Source organism: Moschus berezovskii, chromosome 20 (assembly GCF_049115385.1).
Source record: "Moschus berezovskii isolate FMDL1 chromosome 20, NW_MosBer_1.0, whole genome shotgun sequence".
NCBI lineage: Eukaryota > Metazoa > Chordata > Mammalia > Artiodactyla > Moschidae > Moschus > Moschus berezovskii.
In genome coordinates, this window is record NC_142479.1 from 9,320,698 (window position 1) to 9,346,272 (window position 25,575).

The following is a 25,575-nucleotide window of genomic DNA, read 5'->3' on the forward strand; positions in this document are numbered from 1 at the left end:
CACCGTTTATACTTCTCAAGATATACCCTGACATAGCTGTCCCCACTTGAGAGGAGAACACAATTTATGGACTCACCTTTGATGCTAAGTCACTTCATTTGTGACTGACTCTGTGTGACCCCATAGAGGGAAGCCCAACAGGCTCCCTGTCCCTGGGATTCTCCAGGGAAGGACACTGGAGTGGGTTGCCATTTCCTTCTTCAATGTGTGAAAGTGAAAAATGAAAGTGAAGTCGCTCCGTCGTGTCCGACCCATAGCAACCCCACGGACTTCAGCGAATCAGGCTTCTCCATCCATGGGATTTTCCAGGCAAGAGAACTGGAGTGGCTTGTCATTTCCTTCCCTGGGACTCAACTTTAGATGAGTCCCTATTCCCATTCCACGCCTCGAGTGTAATCCAGATGTTCCCCTACCAAAATGAAAGGAGAACTGACTCCCAGCTACTACACGAGCGATATCCTGAGGTGCCTGTCGCAACTGGAGTAGACCCCAAGCCTTCCGCCGCAACTTGAGAAAAACCACAAGATTCGGCACTCAAGGTGAGATAAGGCAAATTTCCCCTACAGAGTTTCAAGAGAAATCCCACATTCCCACTTGAAACGCGAACGGGTACTTGACACACTTTATGCCCCTCAAGACATTCCCTGGCATAGCTGTCCCCACTTGAGAGGAGAACACAATTTATGGACTCAACATTAGATGAGGCCCTATTCCCATTCCACTCCTCGTGTGTAATCCTGATGTTCCACTACCAAAAAGAAAGGAGACTTGACTTCTGACGGACTACACGAGCGAGTTCTTGAGGGCCATTTTGCAACTCGAAAAGGACCCCAAGCTTCCCGCCACAACTGGAGAAAATACACAAGATTCTGCACTCACGGTGAGATGAGGAAAATTTCCCCTGCAGAGTTTCAAGAGTATTCCGACATTCCCGCTTGAAACGCGAATGGGTACTTGACACCCTTTATGCGACTCAAGACATTCCCTGAGATAGCTGTGCCCACTTCAGTTGAGAACACAATTTATGGACGCAACTTTAGATGAGGCCCCAGTCCATTCCACGCCTCGAGAGTAATCCCTATGTTCCCCTACCAAAACGAAAGGAGACCTGACTTAACATGGACTACACGAGCTAGTTCCTTAGGTCCCTGTCGCAACTGGAGAAGGGCCCCAAGACTCCTGCCTCAACTAGAGAAAAACAGCAGTATTCTGTACTCAATGTAAGATGAGGAATATATCTGATGCAGAGTCTCAAGGGAAATCACACAATCCTGCTTGAAAACCGAACGGGTACTTGACACCATTTCTGCGACACAATAAAGGCCTTTACTAAGCCGTCCCCACTGGAGAGGAGCACACAGTTAACGGACTCATCTCTAGATGAGGCCCAATTCACATTCCACGCCTCCAGTGAAATTCCAATGTACCCTTTCCAATAAGAAAGGAGACCTGACTTTCCTGGCGCAACAAAAGCGCGTTCCTGCTATCTACATCATAACCCAAAAGGGACCCCAAGCTTCCAGCTGAAACTCCCGAAAAACCACAAGATACTACCCTCGATGCCAGATGAGGAACATTTCTGCTGCAGAGTCTCAAGAGAAAACACTTTCCCGCTTGAAACTCGAAAGGGTACTTGAAAACCTTTCTGCGACACTAAAAGATCACTGAACATGCTGTCCCCACTGGAGAGGTGCACACAATTAACGGACTCAAAACAAGATGAGAACCAAATCACATTTCACGACAAGAGCGGAATCCCGAGGTTCCCCTTCCAACACGTTTGGAAACCTGATGTGCCTGGAACAACACGAGCGATTCCCTGAGGTTCTCGTCTCAACTCGAGAAGGACCACAAGCTTCCCGCAGCAACTCTGGAGAAGCCACAAGATTCTGCACACAAGGTGAGAAGAATAAAATTTCCCAAGTAGAGTCTCAAGAGAAATCCCACATTCCCGCTTGAAATTCAAACGGGTATTGACACCTTTATGCGACTCAGGACATTCCCTGACATAACTATGCCCACTTGAGAGGAGAACACATTTTATGGACTCAACTTTAGATGAGGCCCGATTCCCATTCCACGCCTCGAGAGTATCTCGATGTTCCCCTATGAAAACGAAAGGAGACCTGATTTCCCAGGGAGCACTTCAGTTTATACTTGAGGTCCCTTTAGCAACTCGAAAAGGAACCCAAGCTTCCCTCCACAAGTCGAGAAAAACCACAAGATTCTGCACTTAATGTGAGATGAAAAAATTTCCCGTGCAGTGTCTCAAGAGAAGTCCCACATTCCAGCTTGAAACTCGGACGTCAACTTGACACCCTTTATGCGACTCAAGACATTACCTGACCTAGCTGTCCCTACTTTAGAGGAGAACACAATTTATGGACTCAAATTTAGATGAGGCCCTATTCCCATTCCACGCCTCGAGAGTAATCCCGATGTCCCCCTGCTAAAACGAAAGGAGACCTAACTTCCCAGGGACTACACGAGCGAGTTCCTGAGGTCTCTCTCGCAACTTGAGAAGGACCCCAAGCTTCCCACAGAAACTCGAGAAAAACCACAGGATTCTGCACTGAAGGCAAGATAAGGAAAATATCCCCTGCAGAATTCCAAGAGAAATCCCACATTCCCTCTTGAAATGTGAACGGGTACTTGACACCCTTTATGCAACTCAAGACATATGCTGACATAGCTGTCCCTACTTTAGAGGAGAACACAATTTATGGACTCAACTTTAGAAGAGTCCTTATTCCCATTCCACTACTCGAGCGTAGTCCCAATGTCCCCTTGTCAAAAGAAAAGGAGACCTGACATCCCAGGCACTACACGAGAGAATTCTGAAGTCCGTGTCACAACTCGAGAAGGACCCCAAGCTTCCCGCCACAACTCGAGAAAAACCACAAGATTCTCCTCTCCAGGTGAGATGAAAATTTCCCCTGCAGAATCTCAAGAGTTATCCCACATTCCCGCTTGAAACGCGAACGGGTACTTGACATACTTTAAGCGACTCAAGACATTCCCTGACATAGCTGTCCCCACTTGAGAGGAGACCACAATTTATGGACTCATCTTTTGATGAGTCCTTATTCCCATTCCACGCCTCGATTGTAATCCTGATGTATCCCTATCAAAATGAAAGGACACCTGACTTCCCAGTGACTACACGAGCGAATTCCTGAGGTCCCTTTCGCAACTCGAGAAGGACCCCAAACTTCCCGCCGCAACTTGAGATAAAACACAAGATTCTGCTTTCAAGGTGAAATGTAAAAATTTCCCCTGCAGAGTCTCAAGAGAAATCCCACATTCCCGCTGGAAACTCGAACGGGTACTTGACAAGCTTTATGCGACTCAAGACATTCCCTGACAGAGCTGTGCCCACTTGAGAGGAGATCACAATTTATGGATTCAACTATAGATGAGGCTCTATTCCCATTCCACGCCTCGAGAGTAATCCCGGTGATCCCCTACCAATACGAAAGGAGACCTGTCTTCCCAGGGACTTCACGACCGACTTCCTGAGGTCCCGTCGCAACTCGAGAAGAACACCAAGCTTCCCGCCGTAACTCGAGAAAAACCACAATATTCGGCACTCAAGGTGAGATGAGGAAAATTTCCCCTTCAATATCCAAGAGAAATCCCAAATTCCCGCTTGAACCTCGATCGGGTACTTGACATCCTTTATGCGACTAAAGACAATCCCTGATATAGCTTTCCCCACTTGAGAGGAGATCACAATTTATTGACTCAACTTTTGATGAAGCCCTATTCCAATTCCACGCCCCGAGAGTAATCGCGGTGTTCCCCTACCAAACGAAAGGAGACCTACTTCCCAAGAAATACACGAGCGAGTTCCTGAGGTCCATGTTCAAATCATGAAGGAGCCCAAGCTTCCGGCCGTAACTCGAGAAAAACCACAAGATTCTGCACTCAAGGTTAGATGAGGAAAATTAACCCTGCAGATTCTCAAGAGACAGCCCACATTCTCCCTTGAAACTCGAACGGGTACTTCACACCCTTTAGGCATCTCAAAGACATTCCCTGACATAGCTCTCCCCACTTAAGAGGAGAACACAATTGATGGATTCAACTTTAGATGAGGCCCTATTCCCATTCCACTCCTCGAGAGTAATCCTGATGTTCCCCTAACAAAACGAAAGGAGACCTGACTTCCCAGGGACTACACGAGCGAGTTTCTGAGGGCCTTGTCGCAACTCGTGAAGGACCCCAAGCTTCCCGCCGCAACTCGAGAAAAACCACAAGATTCGGCACTCAAGGTGAAATGAGGAAAATTTCCTCTGCAGAGTCTCAAGAGAAATCCCACATTCCCTCTTGAAATGCTAACGGATACTTGACACCCTTCGTGCAACTCAACAATCCCTAACATAGCTGTCCCGGCATGAGAGGAGAACACAATTTATGGACTCAAATTTAGATGAAGCCCTATTCCCATTACACGCCTCGAGAGTAATCCAAGTGTTTCCCTTCAAAGAAGAAAGGAGACCTGACTTTCCATGGACAACATGAGCGAGTTTCTTAGGTCCCAGTCGCACGTCGAAAAGAACACCAAAGTTCCCGCCACACCTCGAGAAAAACCACAGGATTCTTCACTCAAAGAGAGATGGGGAAATTTTCCCCTGCAGAGTATCAAGAGAAATCCCACATTCCCGCTTGAAACACAAACGTGTACTTTACACCCTTTATGAAACTCAAGACATTCCCTGACACAGCAGTCCCCACTTGAGTGGAGAACAGAAATTTTCGACTCAAGTATAGATGAGATCATATTCCCAGCCGCCCTCGGCCTCGCTGTGCAAAGACCGGCAGGTGGACCAGCGGGCCCCACCGCACTTGGCCTCTTGGTGCTGCACCCGGCCCGTCGACAAGCCGCCCCGCCACCCTCGGGCAAGCTGTGCAAGACCGGCAGGTGGAGCAAGCGGCCCCGCCACCCTCCGCCTCTCGGTGCAGCGCCCATCCGATCGACCAGCCGCCCCGCCGCCCTCGGCCTAGCTATGCAAGTCTGGCAGGTCTCCCAGCCGGACCCTGCGCCCTCGCCCTCCCTTTGTAGGGCCCGTCCGGTCGACCAGCGGGCCACGCCACCCTCGGCCTCCTTTGCAGCGCCTGTCCGGTAGATCAGCGGGCACCACCACACTCGGCCTCTCGGTGCTGCATCCGGCCGGTCGACCAGCCACCCCGCCGCCCTAGGCCTAGCTATGCAAGTCTGGCAGGTCGCCCAGCCAGACCTTCCGACCTCGCCCTCCCTTTGCAGCGCCCGTCCGGTTGACCAGAGGGCTCCACCACACTCGGTCGACCAGCCGCCCTGCAGCCCTCAGCCTCCCGGCGGGCTCTCACGTCGACTTGCCTTCTGTGGTCATGTGTGCCTCAGCGGGCCCACCCACCAGATGCACCCACTCTTTGACATTTCCGTTTTCTTGTTCAGATGTGTCGAGTTTGTTCCTTGCGGTTATGTGTGTGACGAGTACATGCTTCTGCTTTTGGTTGCATGGCCACAATACGAGTGCATATTTCCAACCTTGAGGCCTGTTTATTCGTGCCATTGTTGAAGGTTGCTTTTGCTGACAGCCGTCGTCGGGGGTCACCCGAGGTGTTTCTCCTGGCACGCCCAAAGTGTGGTGACAGGGACGGGGATGATGGCGAGTTATTTCTTCGGGGAGGGTTCTCGTGCCGCCTGACGTTGGCCTGCATTCCCCCTTGGATGGGTGTGCATTCCGCTGCCCCTCCCCCCGGGTAGGGCTTGAAGAATCCTTCCCATCCCCTCCCAGGCATACGTCCGTCGTACCTCACCCAGGGACATTGTCCTGTCCCCGTCGTGACTGAGAGGAGTAACTGCGCCCTAGGAGGAGCCCCGTCTGGCAACGAACGTGTTGTCCCCGAAGCTCCTACACTGCCCCCGGCTCTCTGGACAGCGTGCTGGGGGTCGGGCCCCACCTGCCAGTCGGTCGCTTTTTTAGATGGTCCTGCGGAGGAGGGGGCGGGGGGACCACGGATGGAGCAGGCCGGGCCTGCTAACACTGGAATGCCCTGGGGCTGTGGAAGGAGGCTGTGTCGGAGGGGCACATTGGGCCAGAGGTCAAGAGGGTGGGCGTGGCAGTGGGGGATGGGTAGCCACTTTGGCTTTTTGGTTTGGATTGGAAATGTCGTTTTGGAAAGTTGACTTCCATCTCTTTGGCCTCGTCCCTGGGCATGGGGGGGAAATCATCCTTTTCCCGCCAAGGATTCTGAACAAAGCCACGACAGATCACGCGCATCCACTCGTTCCAGTCAGGTTCAGGGGCAGGATGCAAGGATCGAAGGTCTCCTGGTTGACACGATATGGCGAGCCGCCGCCCACGCCCCACGATTTCAGGGGAGTGGTCTTAATCACGAAGGTGATTGAATGAGCTCAGAAAACACAAGCAAATGATGCGGAACACCCATGCATATACACGTTGTCCTTTGCCTGACTGTGTCTCTCTGTCTCTGCCCGCTTACCCTCACACCTCCACAAACCACACGCATACACCACACACCCCCCGCACCCCACACACACACAACACACACGGCCCTGCACCCCGGCCACACGCCACCGGCCCCCCACACCGCCATACACAAACTGCGTTGTGGTGTGAGTGGGGGGTATGGTGTGTACAGGTGGGCGGGTGGGAATGTGCACGCAGGTGGGTGTGTGGGGCGGGGTGTGTGGCGGTGGCGGGGCTGGTGGGGCGGGGGCGGGGCGGGTGGGGGCCTGGTGGGGCAAAAGGGGGCGTGGCATGGCGTGGAGGGCGGGGAATGGGGCGGGGGTCCGGTCCGGTCGGGTCGGGTCGGGTCGGGTGGGGGCGGAGACAGAGACACAGCCAGGGAATGGACAACGCCCTCCTACACACACACACATACACACACACACACGGCCCCACTCACCACCCACACGGCACCTGCGTGTGCCACAGACACGACACACACAGACACACCGTGTGTGGCCCTTTCGCTCTCTTTCTCGTTCCCCTCCTCATCATCCCTCTGCCCTCCCTCCCCTCCCTCCACCTTCACCGGACAGGGTGCCTTTCAGATGAGTCTGCCTGTTGTGAATACACCCTCGCTTGACGTGAAGATTTCTATCTACATTCTGACCTGTCGCACCTGTAACCTGGGGAGGGCGGGCGTGCGTGGGGTGGTCAGATATCCTCGGTATACGCTAGGCATATAGCTTTCTTTGTGGAAGGTGGAAGGAAGCCTTCCTTCCGTCCCTCGCTGCAAGAAAGCAAACCGACCACAACTAACAGCAACGGTGTTTGCCACTTGGGGCATACCTTCCACAGTCTCTACTGATTGACACGCCACCCACTTCGCCGAGCAAATCCTAGGAGCCTTCCACAAAGCTCTTGTAAAATTCTTCAGAACTGTCAGTCTTCCTGTCACCCACCATCATCGGGCGAGGTGTAGAGAACCGATGGCAAAACTGGAGGAACGGCTTCTTCCATGTGGTTGGATGAACTGAGGAGGAGGATGTTCAAGTGGATGCCTGACTTCTTGTCAAAAAGTGGACTGGGGGCGGGACGGTCCACTCAGGAGTTCGGGTTGAACACGGACACGTAAACTGTACATCGAAACAATCAACAAGCGTCTTCCTATGCCAGCCCAGGAAAACAGACTTATGACCTTGCATGAACCTCCTCTAAGGGAAAAGAATCTGAAAACCTGAAAAGAACACGAATTTGCAAACCCACTCTAGACTTCATTTCTGCCATAACGGTGGTGTCATGTGCATATCTGAGGTGATCGATATTTCTCCCAGCAATCTTGATTTGCGCTTGTGCTTGCTCTAGCCCCGCGTATCTCATGATGTGTACTCAGCATATAAGTTAAATAAGCAGGGTGACAATATGCAGCCCTGATGGACTCCTTTCCCTGTTTGGAACCAGCCTGTTGTGTTCCATGCCTAGTTCTAACTGTGACTTCCTGACCTGCAGAACTACAGATGTCTTCTTTTTTTTTTTTTTAATTTCCTAACCTGAGTGAAAAGCGAGAGAGACCAAGAGAAGACGGAGGGGCGGGCGGGTAGGAAAAACGACATACAATCATAAAAGGAGCTACCGTTCAAATCTGTTGCGTTCCAGATACAGAGAGGAAACAAAGGACAGGAAGGACACAGCGTTTCACATGTGGGTTTTGACAGATGGACACATCTGTCACTCGGTCACTGCATACCACACCCCTGTGAGCAGAATGGAATCGTTTCTCTTTTTCTCTCTACCTGGTCCTTTCAGACTTCAGAAACTCTCAGGGAGGATTCTTTTGTTCTTTCTTTCACATTTTTCAAAAGAATTTGTTAAGAAACGGGGTGGGGGGGATTTCAAGTGCACAATCAAAGGAATGAAAGAGTTTACCAGATAGCTTCTTCAGGCCGGTGGCAACTTAGAAACATTTCCTGGGCCGACACCAAGCGGCACGGAGGCCCCGATGCCATTTTCAATCCCATTTCTCTTGGCTGCTAACCCAAGCAGCTCGAAACTTCCTCCGAAGAGAAGTCAGATTTCCTTCCGAAACCCCTCTCCAAACTCCCTTTACAGCCCTTCCCTGCCTGGTCCCAGATTCCTCACCTAGGCTTTGGGTGAGGTCAGCCAGACCCTGCTCAGCCTTCTCCACTCTTTCAGTCACTCTAAATCTATTTCTGTTGGGCTGGCTTGATCTGCTGCCTTTGGTCAAGTTTCTGTTAGGGTCCGGAGTCGCCCTTCCCTCCAAGGAACAGAGGACACTCACGATAATGCAAGACACATGGCGAGGTTTATTTCCAGCTAGCTGGGGTCCAACCGTCTGCCCGACGCAGCGGGTTTCAACAAGGACCCCGAGCACTCTAAGCCAAGGGTTTATATAGCATTTTTACACCATAGTAGTTTCAAAGCATCCACACATAGTCATCTTTTTCAGTTCAGTTCAGTCGCTCAGACATGTCCGACTCTCCGTGACCCCATGAATCACAACATGCCAGGCCTCCCTGTCCATCACCAACTCCCGGAGTTCACTCAAACTCATGTCCAGAGAGTCGGTGATGCCATCCAGCCATCTCATTCTCTGTCGTCCACTTCTCCTCCCGCCCCCAACCTTTGCCAGCCTCTGAGTCTTTTCCAATGAGTCAGCTCGTTGCATGAGCTGGCCAAAATATTGCAGTTTCAGCTTTAGCATCAGTCCTTCCGATGAACACTCAGGACTGATCTCCTTTAGAATGGACTGCTTGGATCTCCTTGCAGTCCAAGGGACTCTCAAGAGTCTTCTCCAACACCACAGTTCAAAAGCATCCACTCTTCGGGGATCAGTTTTCTTCACAGTCCATCTCTCACATCCATACATGACCACGGGAAAAACCATAGCCTAGGTCGGTAGGTGCCCAGTATGCTACTGGAGATCAGTGGAGAATTAACTCTAGAAGAAATAAAGGGATGGAGCAAAAGCAAAACCAATAGCCAGCTGTGGATGTGACCGTTCATAGAAGCAAGGTCCTGTGCTGTAAAGAGCAAGATTGCATAGGAACCTGGAATGTTAGGTCCATGAATCAAGGCAAATTGGAAGTGGTCAAAGAGGAGATGACAAGAGTGAACATAGACATTCTATTAATCAGTGAATTAAAGTGGACTGCAATGGGTGAATTTAACTCAGATGACCATTATATCTACTCCTGTGGGCAGGAATCCCTTAGAAGAAATGGAGTAGCCATCATGGTCAACGAAAGAGTCCAAAATGCAGTCCTTGGATGCAATCTGTAAAGCGATAGAATGATTTCTGCTAGTTTCCAAGGCAAACCATTCGATATCACAGCAATCCAGGCCTATGCCCCAACCAGTAACGCTGAAGAAGCTGAAGTCGAATGGTTCTATGAGGACCTACAAGACCTTTTAGAACGAACACTCAAAAAAGATGTCCTTTTCTTTATAGGGGACTGGAAGGCAAAAGTAGGAAGTCAAGAAACACCTGGAGTAACAGGCAAATATGGCCTTGGGGCAGGGCAAAGGGTAATAGAGTTTGTTCAAGAGAACGCACTGGTCATAGGAAACACCCTCTTCCAACAACACAAGAGAAGACTCTACACTTGGACATCACCAGATAGTCAACACCGAAATCAGATTGATTATATTACTTGCAGCCAAAATGGAAAAGCTGTATACAGTTAGCAAAAACAAGAGCAGGAGCTGACTGTGGTTCAGATCATGAACTCCTTATTGCCAAATTCAGACTTCAATTGAAGAAAGTAGGGAAAACCTCTAAACCATTCAGATATGACCTAGATCAAATCCCTCATGATTATACCGTGGAAGTGAGAAATAGATGTAAGGGACTAGGTCTGAGAGATAGAGTGCCTGATGAACTCTGGACGGAGGTTTGTGACGTTGTACAGGAGACAGGGACCAAGACCATCCCCATGGAAAAGAGATGCAAACAAGCAACATGGCTGTCTGAGGAGGCCTTCCAAATAGCTGGGAAAAGAAGAGAAGCGAAAAGCAAAGGAGAAAAGGAAAGATATACGCATCTGAATGCAGAGTTCCAAAGAATAGCAAGGAGAGATAAGAAAGCCTTCCTCAGTGATCAATGTAAAGAAATAGAGGAAAACAAAAGAATAGGAAAAACAAGAGATCTCTTCAAGAAAATGAGAGATTCCAAGGGAACATTTCACGCAAAGATGGGCTCGATAAAGGCCAGAAATGATATGGACCTAACAGAAGCAGAAGATATTAAGAAGAGGTGACAAGAATACACAGAAGAACTGTACAGAAATGATCTTCATGACCAAGATTGTCATGGTAATGTGATCACTGACCTAGAGCCAGACATCTTGGAATGGGAAGTCAAGTGGGCCTTAGAAATCATCACTACGAACAAAGCTAGTGGAGGTGATGGAATTCCAGTTGAGCTACTTCAAATCTTGAAAGATGATGCTGTGAAAGTGCTGCCCTCCATATGCGAGCAAATTTGGAAAACTCAGCAGTGGCCACAGGACTGGAAAAGGTCAGTCTTCATTCCAATCCCAAAGAAAGGCAATGCCAAAGAATGCTCAAACGACCGCACAGTTGCACTCATCTCACACGTAAGTAAGTCATGCTCAAAATTCTCCAAGCCAGGCTTCAGCAATATGTGAACCGTGAACTCCCAGATGTTCAAGCAGCTTTTAGGAAAGGCAGAGGCACCAGAGATCAAATTGCCAGCATCAGCTGGATCATGGAGAAAGCAAGAGAGTTCCAGAAAACCATCTATTTCGGCTTCATTGACCATGCCAAAGCCTCTGACTGTGTGGATCACCAGAAACTGTGGAAAATTCTGAAAGAGATGGGAATCCCAGACCACCTGACCTGCCTCTTGAGCAACCTGTATGAAGGTCAGGAAGCAGCAGTCAGAACTGGACATGGAACAACAGACTGGTTCCAAATAGGAAAAGGAGTACATCAAGGCTGTGTAGTGTCACCTTGCTTAGTTAACTTATATGCAGAGTACAGCATGAGGGACGCTGGGCTGGAAGAAGCACAAGCTGGAATCAAGATTGCTGTGAGAAATATCAGTCACCTCAGATGTGCAGATGACACCACCCTTATGGCAGAAAGCGAAGAGGAACTCAAAAGCCTCTTGATGAAAGTGAAAGTGGAGAAGGAAAAGGTTGGCTTGAAGCTTGAAGCTCAACATTCAGCAGACAAATTTCATGACATCTAGTCCCATCACTTTATGGGAAATAGATAGAAACACAGTGGGAACAGTGTCAGACTTTATTTTCTTGGGCTCCGAAATAACTGCAGATGCTGATCGCAGCCATGAAATTAAAAGTAATCTTTTTACATACAGTAATTTTCCACACTCTACACACAGCTGCATATCTCTGGTTTGCGTCATCTCCCGTTGGTTTCACGAGATACGCCCACCCTGGCCCTTTTGACTTATTTGCCTGATCTCTGTGTCACAACCGCCCACATTCTGGTGTTTCAGATTCACTTGTTTTTCAGGTTGCTGTCTTCCTAGGACTCCTCACTCATCCTTACCCAATAAACAATTCCAGGGATCTTTACACAGCCTTACTCAAAAACAGTTCTAGGAATCTTTACTTAAAACAACCTTATCTCACAGGGAGTCACTTTGGTTCTACAAGCAGCAAGCGGCAAGCAAAGTACAGAAGCAAAAATGCATTGCAGGAGCGTTGAGTTCTACATGAGGTTCTACATTCCCTCTTTTTCTAAGCGTACACCTGAACTTGATCCTTCTCCTGTTGGGAACAACTTCTTGAGCAGTGTCTCTGGCCGCTCCCTGCCCCAGTTAGTCCAATGCTACTTTCTCCCCCAGACAGAACTCTGCACCCCCGTCCAGTCCAACCTCCCACTTAACTTCCAGGTGGCTCTAGTTCTCAGCGAACCCATCCGGAGGGTGGTTTAGTCGCTACGTTGTGTCTTGACTCTTGAGGCCTCATGGACTGTAGCCCACCAGGCTCCTCTGTCCATGGGATTCTCCGGGCAAGAGCACTGGAGTGGGTTGCCGTTACCTTCTCCAGGTCAGGGAGGATTCTTGTCTCCTGGGCGCCAGTGATTTCCACACGTTCCTTAGGGGCCCAGAGGATGTTTCTGGGAAACGGGGATACACGCATCTGGGATCGGAGAGTCCTGTGCTACTACATGTGTCTGTTCCTTTGCGTGTGGTTCCTCACTCGAAAGGGGGACTGGATCCTGACGTTTTCCAACTTGCCTCCGATCCCTGGGGACAACGCTGTCTGGGGGGAACGTGTCTCAGGTTCTCTTGCCCTGCGGATGGAAGCTAGAGGACTTGGGGGAACATTTCTGACAGAGCTTCCCTGGTGGCTCACACTGTCAAGAGTCTGCCTGCGATGCAGGAGACCCGGGTCCTGTCCCCGGGCCAGGACAGTCTGCTGGAGAAGGACATGGTGACCCGCTCCAGGACGCGACCCTGACGTCTAGAAATCTCCTGGACTGACTCCCCCTCCACCGACTGGTTTCGAATCCGCTCCAGGGATGAACCTGTGTGTTTCCTTGGTTCCCCTAAAAGTGCCTCTGAGGAAAGAATAAGTACCTGATTGCTTGCACCCAGGCCTGCTTTCCCAAACACGTCCCTCGACATCACAGCCTCCTGAGAGGAGATACGATAGATAACTCTTTCACTGAACGGAGGATCTGTGCTCAGAAACTCTTTCCACGACATGGAGGCCCGTACTAAGTAACATATTTGGTCCCTCCCTCCCTCCTTCCCTCGTCCCTTCCTTCTTTCCTTCTGGGTGTGTCCCCCACTTCCTTTCCTTTTTCTTCTTTTTCTCTCACGTCCATTCATGCACACACACACACACACACACACACACACACACACACACACACACACACGCCGTCTCTCACGTACGCGCGTACATGCACGCACTCACACACACAGTCACCAGCTCAGTGTTTCATGTGTTCCAGGCAAGTGTCAGAGGAGGGAACTGCTGGGGTCTGGAGTAGGCCACTGACCCCACCCCACCCCACGTGATGATCCGTGCCCTATGGAGTGTTATCGATTCAAGTGACTTTAAGAACCAACCAGCGCCAGAGGAACGCTCTGCCCGTCCTTCCTTTTCTGTCCCTCTGAAGGCAGGCAGAAATGGAAACCTCCTCCCACGGAGGGGAAAGATGTCAAGTGATGATAGCCACTTCGACCCACATCCGTGATCCTCAAAGGCATGAGCGGGGTGTCCCGGGTTCCAAAAAGGAGGCGACTCCTTTGGCCTGACACAAGGCGACTTTGTCCCTCAACCTCCCTCCCCAACCCCAGCCCCCTTCCTCTGCGCGGTGCCGAAGCGGGCAGCCTCAAGGTGGAGACATGGAGATGTGGGGGGATTGGGGGTGGTGGGGCTGATCACCATTCAATACAGAGCAGCTGGAGGCAAAGTCAAAGGCTCTGACTTGACTGGAAAGCTTTCTGCATTTGAATGAAGCTCTCCAATGAGGCCCTGCAGAGGGGAGGGGCCCACAGACCATAGCACCTGCCTGCCTGCCAGCCTGTCAGGCTGCAGGCCGGCCTGCCAGGCTGATTAGGCCCTCTAGCGGCCTGCGAGGCCACGCCCCCGATTCCTGCAACTCGATCCCTTCAAGAAAACTTCTGCGGTGACTCCTGTCCAGGGAATCATGCAAATTGGCCTGTTTCTGAAAAAGGCCCGAGTCACAGCTGTGACAGATTCTCTGCATCTCTTGACACCTGGATTGACCTGCACCTTCCCATCCTATCAGATCCTTTGGACACGCTTGAAGAAGTCTTTGGCCTCGGCCAGAAAACAAGCCCCAAGATAAACAGATACGTTTTGTCTGTTTTTGGAAGTGGGGCAAAAACGATGCATGGCCGTGGGTTGGAGAGAAACCTGCTCGTCTCACACGCCTGAAGGCAGGAAGTCCTCAGTAGGACAGAACCTGCCTTCACTTCTCAGGGAGACAGGGAGGGTCCCCTTGCCTCACGCACCCCCAAACCCTAGCCCCAGCACCACACACACACACACACACACACACACACACACACCCCGCCCCCCCGCTCCCCTCCCAGTCTTCCCAACCTTACACCCCCCACCCCCAACCCCAGCCACCGAGGGGGGCCCGGGGAGAGGGATGGCTGTCTCAGCCCCGGTTCTGAGACGTCACTTGTGAAACCGCTCTTGGCCGAGATGCCAGATTGCTGTCCTGATTAGTAGTGTCCGTCTAGATCAGCGATGCCCGAAAGGCACGGGAAATAAATAACAGCAAATAGCAAATGGACAGAAAACACAAAATGATCCTCCTGAACAAAAAACGGCCATTTTTATGGATCGACGTAGTGGTTGTTGGTATCCCCACTTGATGCATGAGTCGAGCAGCATTGGTAGGGATTCTTTTTCATGAATGACATCAATAAACATATTGTACGAAGTCAGTATTCTCATAGATATATACACATACAGACTGTACGGCTGACATAAGCATGGCTTGCCATGCAAAACCCCTAATCTGTGTCACCGTGAAATCCGTGGGGACGTTTCGCTGACAGTGATCCAGAAACCATCTTGGGACCTAGACAGGTATAGAGATCTGTGTCTGTCAAGATGGGAGAAGAGAACACAAGCGAGTTCACAGAGGTGAACTAGCGTCACGGTTCAGACGCGGGGCCGTGGACATGTCTTCACGATCTTGCCCAGGTACTGGATCCCCTCTTGACCTTTTTAGGGTCGTTCAGTTCACCGAGTTCTAAGGGCACATAGTCCACGATCTAAATCCATGCTCCGAGGACTGCTCTTTCCGCTTGCCGCTCCATTCCAAATCCTCGTCTAGTCACGTGTGCAAGCCATGACATCCCTGGCAGGTGGGATAAGGAATGACACCACCGTTAGGGCAGAAATGAAGTCTAGAGTGGGTTTGCAAATTTGTGTTCTTTTCAGGTTTTCAGATTCTTTTCCCTTAGAGGAGGTTCATGCAAGGTCATAAGTCTGTTTTCCTGGGCTGGCATAGGAAGGCGCTTGTTGATTGTTTCGATGTACAGTTTACGTGTCCGTGTTCAACCCGAACTCCTGAGTGGACCGTCCCACCCCCAATCCACTTTTTGACAAGAAGTCAGGCATCCACTTGAGCATCCTCCTCCTCAGTTCATCCAACCCCATGGAAGAAGCCGTTCCTCCAGTTTTGCCATCGGTTCTCTACACCTCGCCCGATGATGGTGGGTGACAGGAAGACTGACAGTTCTGAAGAATTTTACAAGAGCTTTGTGGAAGGCTCCTAGGATTTGCTCGGCGAAGTGGGTGGCGTGTCAATCAGTAGAGACTGTGGAAGGTATGCCCCAAGTGGCAAACACCGTTGCTGTTAGTTGTGGTCGGTTTGCTTTCTTGCAGCGAGGGACGGAAGGAAGGCTTCCTTCCACCTTCCACAAAGAAAGCTATATGCCTAGCGTATACCGAGGATATCTGACCACCCCACGCACGCCCGCCCTCCCCAGGTTACAGGTGCGACAGGTCAGAATGTAGATAGAAATCTTCACGTCAAGCGAGGGTGTATTCACAACAGGCAGACTCATCTGAAAGGCACCCTGTCCGGTGAAGGTGGAGGGAGGGGAGGGAGGGCAGAGGGATGATGAGGAGGGGAAGGAGAAAGAGAGCGAAAGGGCCACACACGGTGTGTCTGTGTGTGTCGTGTCTGTGGCACACGCAGGTGCCGTGTGGGTGGTGAGTGGGGCCGTGTGTGTGTGTGTATGTGTGTGTGTGTAGGAGGGCGTTGTCCATTCCCTGGCTGTGTCTCTGTCTCCGCCCCCACCCGACCCGACCCGACCCGACCGGACCGGACCCCCGCCCCATTCCCCGCCCTCCACGCCATGCCACGCCCCCTTTTGCCCCACCAGGCCCCCACCCGCCCCGCCCCCGCCCCACCAGCCCCGCCACCGCCACACACCCCGCCCCACACACCCACCTGCGTGCACATTCCCACCCGCCCACCTGTACACACCATACCCCCCACTCACACCACAACGCAGTTTGTGTATGGCGGTGTGGGGGGCCGGTGGCGTGTGGCCGGGGTGCAGGGCCGTGTGTGTTGTGTGTGTGTGGGGTGCGGGGGGTGTGTGGTGTATGCGTGTGGTTTGTGGAGGTGTGAGGGTAAGCGGGCAGAGACAGAGAGACACAGTCAGGCAAAGGACAACGTGTAAATGCATGGGTGTTCCGCATCATTTGCTTGTGTTTTCTGAGCTCATTCAATCACCTTCGTGATTAAGACCACTCCCCTGAAATCATGGGAGGTGGGCGGCGGCTCGCCATATCGTGTCAACCAGGAGACCTTCGATCCTTGCATCCTGCCCCTGAACCTGACTGGAACGAGTGGATGCGCGTGATCTGTCGTGGCTTTGTTCAGAATCCTTGGCGGGAAAAGGATGATTTCCCCCCCATGCCCAGGGACGAGGCCAAAGAGATGGAAGTCAACTTTCCAAAACGACATTTCCAATCCAAACCAAAAAGCCAAAGTGGCTACCCATCCCCCACTGCCACGCCCACCCTCTTGACCTCTGGCCCAAGGTGCCCCTCCGACACAGCCTCCTTCCACAGCCCCAGGGCATTCCAGTGTTAGCAGGCCCGGCCTGCTCCATCCGTGGTCCCCCCGCCCCCTCCTCCGCAGGACCATCTAAAAAAGCGACCGACTGGCAGGTGGGGCCCGACCCCCAGCACGCTGTCCAGAGAGCCGGGGGCAGTGTAGGAGCTTCGGGGACAACACGTTCGTTGCCAGACGGGGCTCCTCCTAGGGCGCAGTTTCTCCGATCAGTCACGACGGGGACAGGACAACGTCCCTGGGTGACGTACGACGGACGTATGCCCGGGAGGGGATGGGAAGGATTCTTCAAGCCCTACCCGGGGGGAGGGGCAGCGGAATGCACACCCATCCAAGGGGGAATGCAGGCCAACGTCAGGCGGCACGAGAACCCTCCCCGAAGAAATAACTCGCCATCATCCCCGTCCCTGTCACCACACTTTGGGCGTGCCAGGAGAAACACCTCGGGTGACCCCCGACGACGGCTGTCAGCAAAAGCAACCTTCAACAATGGCACGAATAAACAGGCCTCAAGGTTGGAAATATGCACTCGTATTGTGGCCATGCAACCAAAAGCAGAAGCATGTACTCGTCACACACATAACCGCAAGGAACAAACTCGACACATCTGAACAAGAAAACGGAAATGTCAAAGAGTGGGTGCATCTGGTGGGTGGGCCCGCTGAGGCACACATGACCACAGAAGGCAAGTCGACGTGAGAGCCCGCCGGGAGGCTGAGGGCTGCAGGGCGGCTGGTCGACCGAGTGTGGTGGAGCCCTCTGGTCAACCGGACGGGCGCTGCAAAGGGAGGGCGAGGTCGGAAGGTCTGGCTGGGCGACCTGCCAGACTTGCATAGCTAGGCCTAGGGCGGCGGGGTGGCTGGTCGACCGGCCGGATGCAGCACCGAGAGGCCGAGTGTGGTGGTGCCCGCTGATCTACCGGACAGGCGCTGCAAAGGAGGCCGAGGGTGGCGTGGCCCGCTGGTCGACCGGACGGGCCCTACAAAGGGAGGGCGAGGGCGCAGGGTCCGGCTGGGAGACCTGCCAGACTTGCATAGCTAGGCCGAGGGCGGCGGGGCGGCTGGTCGATCGGATGGGCGCTGCACCGAGAGGCGGAGGGTGGCGGGGCCGCTTGCTCCACCTGCCGGTCTTGCACAGCTTGCCCGAGGGTGGCGGGGCGGCTTGTCGACGGGCCGGGTGCAGCACCAAGAGGCCAAGTGCGGTGGGGCCCGCTGGTCCACCTGCCGGTCTTTGCACAGCGAGGCCGAGGGCGGCTGGGAATATGATCTCATCTATACTTGAGTCGAAAATTTCTGTTCTCCACTCAAGTGGGGACTGCTGTGTCAGGGAATGTCTTGAGTTTCATAAAGGGTGTAAAGTACACGTTTGTGTTTCAAGCGGGAATGTGGGATTTCTCTTGATACTCTGCAGGGGAAAATTTCCCCATCTCTCTTTGAGTGAAGAATCCTGTGGTTTTTCTCGAGGTGTGGCGGGAACTTTGGTGTTCTTTTCGACGTGCGACTGGGACCTAAGAAACTCGCTCATGTTGTCCATGGAAAGTCAGGTCTCCTTTCTTCTTTGAAGGGAAACACTTGGATTACTCTCGAGGCGTGTAATGGGAATAGGGCTTCATCTAAATTTGAGTCCATAAATTGTGTTCTCCTCTCATGCCGGGACAGCTATGTTAGGGATTGTTGAGTTGCACGAAGGGTGTCAAGTATCCGTTAGCATTTCAAGAGGGAATGTGGGATTTCTCTTGAGACTCTGCAGAGGAAATTTTCCTCATTTCACCTTGAGTGCCGAATCTTGTGGTTTTTCTCGAGTTGCGGCGGGAAGCTTGGGGTCCTTCACGAGTTGCGACAAGGCCCTCAGAAACTCGCTCGTGTAGTCCCTGGGAAGTCAGGTCTCCTTTCGTTTTGTTAGGGGAACATCAGGATTACTCTCGAGGAGTGGAATGGGAATAGGGCCTCATCTAAAGTTGAATCCATCAATTGTGTTCTCCTCTTAAGTGGGGAGAGCTATGTCAGGGAATGTCTTTGAGATGCCTAAAGGGTGTGAAGTACCCGTTCGAGTTTCAAGGGAGAATGTGGGCTGTCTCTTGAGAATCTGCAGGGTTAATTTTCCTCATCTAACCTTGAGTGCAGAATCTTGTGGTTTTTCTCGAGTTACGGCCGGAAGCTTGGGCTCCTTCATGATTTGAACATGGACCTCAGGAACTCGCTCGTGTATTTCTTGGGAAGTAGGTCTCCTTTCGTTTGGTAGGGGAACACCGCGATTACTCTCGGGGCGTGGAATTGGAATAGGGCTTCATCAAAAGTTGAGTCAATAAATTGTGATCTCCTCTCAAGTGGGGAAAGCTATATCAGGGATTGTCTTTAGTCGCATAAAGGATGTCAAGTACCCGATCGAGGTTCAAGCGGGAATTTGGGATTTCTCTTGGATATTGAAGGGGAAATTTTCCTCATCTCACCTTGAGTGCCGAATATTGTGGTTTTTCTCGAGTTACGGCGGGAAGCTTGGTGTTCTTCTCGAGTTGCGACGGGACCTCAGGAAGTCGGTCGTGAAGTCCCTGGGAAGACAGGTCTCCTTTCGTATTGGTAGGGGATCACCGGGATTACTCTCGAGGCGTGGAATGGGAATAGAGCCTCATCTATAGTTGAATCCATAAATTGTGATCTCCTCTCAAGTGGGCACAGCTCTGTCAGGGAATGTCTTGAGTCGCATAAAGCTTGTCAAGTACCCGTTCGAGTTTCCAGCGGGAATGTGGGATTTCTCTTGAGACTCTGCAGGGGAAATTTTTACATTTCACCTTGAAAGCAGAATCTTGTGTTTTATCTCAAGTTGCGGCGGGAAGTTTGGGGTCCTTCTCGAGTTGCGAAAGGGACCTCAGGAATTCGCTCGTGTAGTCACTGGGAAGTCAGGTGTCCTTTCATTTTGATAGGGATACATCAGGATTACAATCGAGGCGTGGAATGGGAATAAGGACTCATCAAAAGATGAGTCCATAAATTGTGGTCTCCTCTCAAGTGGGGACAGCTATGTCAGGGAATGTCTTGAGTCGCTTAAAGTATGTCAAGTACCCGTTCGCGTTTCAAGCGGGAATGTGGGATAACTCTTGAGATTCTGCAGGGGAAATTTTCCTCATCTCACCTGGAGAGGAGAATCTTGTGGTTTTTCTCGAGTTGTGGCGGGAAGCTTGGGGTCCTTCTCGAGTTGTGACACGGACTTCAGAATTCTCTCGTGTAGTGCCTGGGATGTCAGGTCTCCTTTTCTTTTGACAAGGGGACATTGGGACTACGCTCGAGTAGTGGAATGGGAATAAGGACTCTTCTAAAGTTGAGTCCATAAATTGTGTTCTCCTCTAAAGTAGGGACAGCTATGTCAGCATATGTCTTGAGTTGCATAAAGGGTGTCAAGTACCCGTTCACATTTCAAGAGGGAATGTGGGATTTCTCTTGGAATTCTGCAGGGGATATTTTCCTTATCTTGCCTTCAGTGCAGAATCCTGTGGTTTTTCTCGAGTTCCTGTGGGAAGCTTGGGGTCCTTCTCAAGTTGCGAGAGAGACCTCAGGAACTCGCTCGTGTAGTCCCTGGGAAGTTAGGTCTCCTTTCGTTTTAGCAGGGGGACATCGGGATTACTCTCGAGGCGTGGAATGGGAATAGGGCCTCATCTAAATTTGAGTCCATAAATTGTGTTCTCCTCTAAAGTAGGGACAGCTAGGTCAGGTAATGTCTTGAGTCGCATAAAGGGTGTCAAGTTGACGTCCGAGTTTCAAGCTGGAATGTGGGACTTCTCTTGAGACACTGCACGGGAAATTTTTTCATCTCACATTAAGTGCAGAATCTTGTGGTTTTTCTCGACTTGTGGAGGGAAGCTTGGGTTCCTTTTCGAGTTGCTAAAGGGACCTCAAGTATAAACTGAAGTGCTCCCTGGGAAATCAGGTCTCCTTTCGTTTTCATAGGGGAACATCGAGATACTCTCGAGGCGTGGAATGGGAATCGGGCCTCATCTAAAGTTGAGTCCATAAAATGTGTTCTCCTCTCAAGTGGGCATAGTTATGTCAGGGAATGTCCTGAGTCGCATAAAGGTGTCAATACCCGTTTGAATTTCAAGCGGGAATGTGGGATTTCTCTTGAGACTCTACTTGGGAAATTTTATTCTTCTCACCTTGTGTGCAGAATCTTGTGGCTTCTCCAGAGTTGCTGCGGGAAGCTTGTGGTCCTTCTCGAGTTGAGACGAGAACCTCAGGGAATCGCTCGTGTTGTTCCAGGCACATCAGGTTTCCAAACGTGTTGGAAGGGGAACCTCGGGATTCCGCTCTTGTCGTGAAATGTGATTTGGTTCTCATCTTGTTTTGAGTCCGTTAATTGTGTGCACCTCTCCAGTGGGGACAGCATGTTCAGTGATCTTTTAGTGTCGCAGAAAGGTTTTCAAGTACCCTTTCGAGTTTCAAGCGGGAAAGTGTTTTCTCTTGAGACTCTGCAGCAGAAATGTTCCTCATCTGGCATCGAGGGTAGTATCTTGTGGTTTTTCGGGAGTTTCAGCTGGAAGCTTGGGGTCCCTTTTGGGTTATGATGTAGATAGCAGGAACGCGCTTTTGTTGCGCCAGGAAAGTCAGGTCTCCTTTCTTATTGGAAAGGGTACATTGGAATTTCACTGGAGGCGTGGAATGTGAATTGGGCCTCATCTAGAGATGAGTCCGTTAACTGTGTGCTCCTCTCCAGTGGGGACGGCTTAGTAAAGGCCTTTATTGTGTCGCAGAAATGGTGTCAAGTACCCGTTCGGTTTTCAAGCAGGATTGTGTGATTTCCCTTGAGACTCTGCATCAGATATATTCCTCATCTTACATTGAGTACAGAATACTGCTGTTTTTCTCTAGTTGAGGCAGGAGTCTTGGGGCCCTTCTCCAGTTGCGACAGGGACCTAAGGAACTAGCTCGTGTAGTCCATGTTAAGTCAGGTCTCCTTTCGTTTTGGTAGGGGAACATAGGGATTACTCTCGAGGCGTGGAATGGACTGGGGCCTCATCTAAAGTTGCGTCCATAAATTGTGTTCTCAACTGAAGTGGGCACAGCTATCTCAGGGAATGTCTTGAGTCGCATAAAGGGTGTCAAGTACCCATTCGCGTTTCAAGCGGGAATGTCGGAATACTCTTGAAACTCTGCAGGGGAAATTTTCCTCATCTCACCGTGAGTGCAGAATCTTGTGTATTTTCTCCAGTTGTGGCGGGAAGCTTGGGGTCCTTTTCGAGTTGCAAAATGGCCCTCAAGAACTCGCTCGTGTAGTCCGTCAGAAGTCAAGTCTCCTTTCTTTTTGGTAGTGGAACATCAGGATTACACACGAGGAGTGGAATGGGAATAGGGCCTCATCTAATGTTGAGTCCATAAATTGTGTTCTCCTCTCAAGTGGGGACAGCTATGCCAGGGAATGTCTTGAGGGGCATAAAGTGTGTCAAGTACCCGTTCGCGTTTCAAGTGGGAATGTGGGATTTCTCTTGAAACTCTGTAGGGGAAATTTGCCTTATCTCACCTTGAGTGCCGAATCTTGTGGTTTTTCTCAAGTTGCGGCGGAAGGCTTGGGGTCTACTCCAGTTGCGACAGGCACCTCAGGATATCGCTCGTGTAGTAGCTGGGAGTCAGTTCTCCTTTCATTTTGGTAGGGGAACATCTGGATTACACTCGAGGCGTGGAATGGGAATAGGGACTCATCTAAAGTTGAGTCCCAGGGAAGGAAATGACAAGCCACTCCAGTTCTCTTGCCTGGAAAATCCCATGGATGGAGAAGCCTGATTCGCTGAAGTCCGTGGGGTTGCTATGGGTCGGACACGACGGAGCGACTTCACTTTCATTTTTCACTTTCACACATTGAAGAAGGAAATGGCAACCCACTCCAGTGTCCTTGCCTGGAGAATCCCAGGGACAGGGAGCCTGTTGGGCTTCCCTCTATGGGGTCACACAGAGTCAGTCACAAATGAAGTGACTTAGCATCAAAGGTGAGTCCATAAATTGTGTTCTCCTCTCAAGTGGGGACAGCTATGTCAGGGTATATCTTGAGAAGTATAAACGGTGTCAAGTTATCGTTCGCGTTTCAAGCGGGAATGTGGGATTTCTCTTGAGACTCTGCAGGGGAAATTTTCCTCATCTCACCTTGAGTGAAGAATCTTGTGGTTTTTCTCGAGGTACTGCGAGAATCTTGGGGTCCTTCTCGAGTTGTTACAAGGACCTCAGGATCTCGCTCGTGTAGCCCCTGGAAGTCAGGTCTCTTTTCGTTTTGGTAGGGGAATGTCAGGATAAATATCGAGGCGAGGAATTGCAATAGGGCCTCATCTAAAGTTGAGTCCATATATTGTGTTCTCCTCTCAAGTGGTGACAGCTCTGTCAGGCAATGTCTTGAGTCATACAAAGGGTGTCAAGTACCCGTTCCTCTTTGATGGGGGAATGTGGGATTTCTCTTGAGACTCTGCAAGGGAAATTTTCCTCATCTCACCTTGAGTGCAGAATTTTGTGGTTTTTCTCGAGTTTCGGCGGGAAGCTTGGGGTCCACCTCGAATTGCGACAGGGACTTCAGGAACTCGCTCCTGTAGTCCCTGGGAATTCAGGACTCCTTTCGTTTTGGTAGGGGAACATCGGGATTACTCTCGAGGCGTGGAATGGGAATATTGCCTCATCTAAAGTTGAGTCCAAAGATGTGTTCTTCTCTCAAGTGGGGATAGCTTTGTCAGGGAATGTCTTGAGTCACATAAAGGTGTCAAGTACCCGTTGGTGTTTCAAGCGGAAATGTGGAATTTCTCTTGAGACTCTGAAGGGGAAATTTTCCTCATCTAACCATGAGTGCAGAATCTTCCGGTTTTTCTCGAGTTGCGACGGGAAACTTGGGGTCCTATTCGAGTTGCGACAGGGACCTAAGGAACTCGCTTGTGTAGTCCCTGGGATTTCAGTTCTCCTTTTTATTTGGTAGGGGAACATTGGGATTACTCTCGAGGCGTAGAATGGAATAGGGCCTCATCTAAAGTTGAGTGCATAAATTGTTTTCTCCTCTCAAGTGGTGACAGCTATGTCAGGGAATGTATTGAGTCGCATAAATAGTGTCAAGTACCCGTTCGTGTTTCAAGCGCAAATGGGGAATTTCTCTTGAGACTCTGCAGGGAAAATTTTCCTCATCTCACCTTGAATGCAGAATCTGGTGGTTTTTCTCGAGTTGCTGCTGAAGCTTTGGGTCCTTCTTGAGTTGTGACAGGGACATCAGGAAATCGCATGCGTAGTCCCTGAGAAGTCAGGTCTCCTTTCGTTTTGTAGGGGAACATCCGGATTACTCTCAAGGCGTGGAATGGGAATAGGGCCTCATTTAAAGTTGAGGCCATCAATTGTGTTCTCCTCTCAAGTGGGGACAGCTATGTCAGGGAATGTCTTGTGTCACATAAAGGGTGTCAAGTATCCTTTCGAGTTTTAATCAGGAACGTGGGATTTCTCTTGCGACTCTGCAGGGGAAATTTTCCTCATCTCACCTTGAGTGCAGAATCCTGTGGTTTTTTACGAGTTGCGGCAGGAAGCTTGGGGTGTTTCTCGAGTTGCAACAGGGACCTCAGCAACTCGCTCGTGTAGGCCCTGGGAAGTCAGGTTTCCTTTCGTTTCGGTAGGGGAACATCGGGCTTACTCTCGAGGCATGGAATGGGAACAGGGCCTCATCTCAAGTTGAGTCCTTAAATAGTATTTTCCTCTCAAGTGGGGACTGCTATGTCCGGGAATGTCTCGAGTCACATAAAGCGTGTCAATTACCCATTCGCATTTCAAGCAGGAATGTGGGATTTCTCTTAAGACTCTGCAGGCTAAATTTTCCTCATCTCACCTTCACTGAAGAATCTATTGATTTTCCTCGAGTTGCACCAAGAAGCTTGAGGTCCGTCTCAAGTTTTGACAGAGACGTCAGGAACTCGCTCGTGTAATCCCTGGTAAGTCAGGTCTCCTTTCTATTTGTAGGGGAACATCGGGATTACTCTCGAGGCGTGGAATGGGAATAGGGCCTCCGCTAAAGTTGAGTCCATAAATTGTGTTCTCCTCTCAAGTGGGGACAGCTATGTCAGGGAATGTCTTGAGTCACATAAAGGCTGTCAAGTACCCGTTCGCTTTTCAAGCGGGAATTTGGGATATCTCTTGAGGCTCGGCAGGGGAAATGTTCCTCATCTCACCTTGAGTGCAGAATTTGTGCTTTTTTTCGAGTTGGGTCGGGAAGCTTGGGGTCCTTCCGAAGTGGCCACAGGGACCACAGGAACTCGCTCCTGTAGTCCCTGGTAAGTCAGGTTTCCTTTCGTTTTGGTAGGGGAACATCCGGATTACTCTAGAGGCATTGAATGGGAATAGGGCCTCATCTAAAGTTGAGTGCATAAATTGTGTTCTCCTCTCAAGTGGGGTCAGCTATGCCAGGGAATGTCTTGCGTCGCTTAAAGGGTGTAAAGTTCCCGGTCGCGTTTCAAGCGGGAATGTGGGATCTCTCTTGAGATTCTGCAGGGTAAAAGTTCCTCCTCTCTCCTTGAGTGCAGAATCTTGTG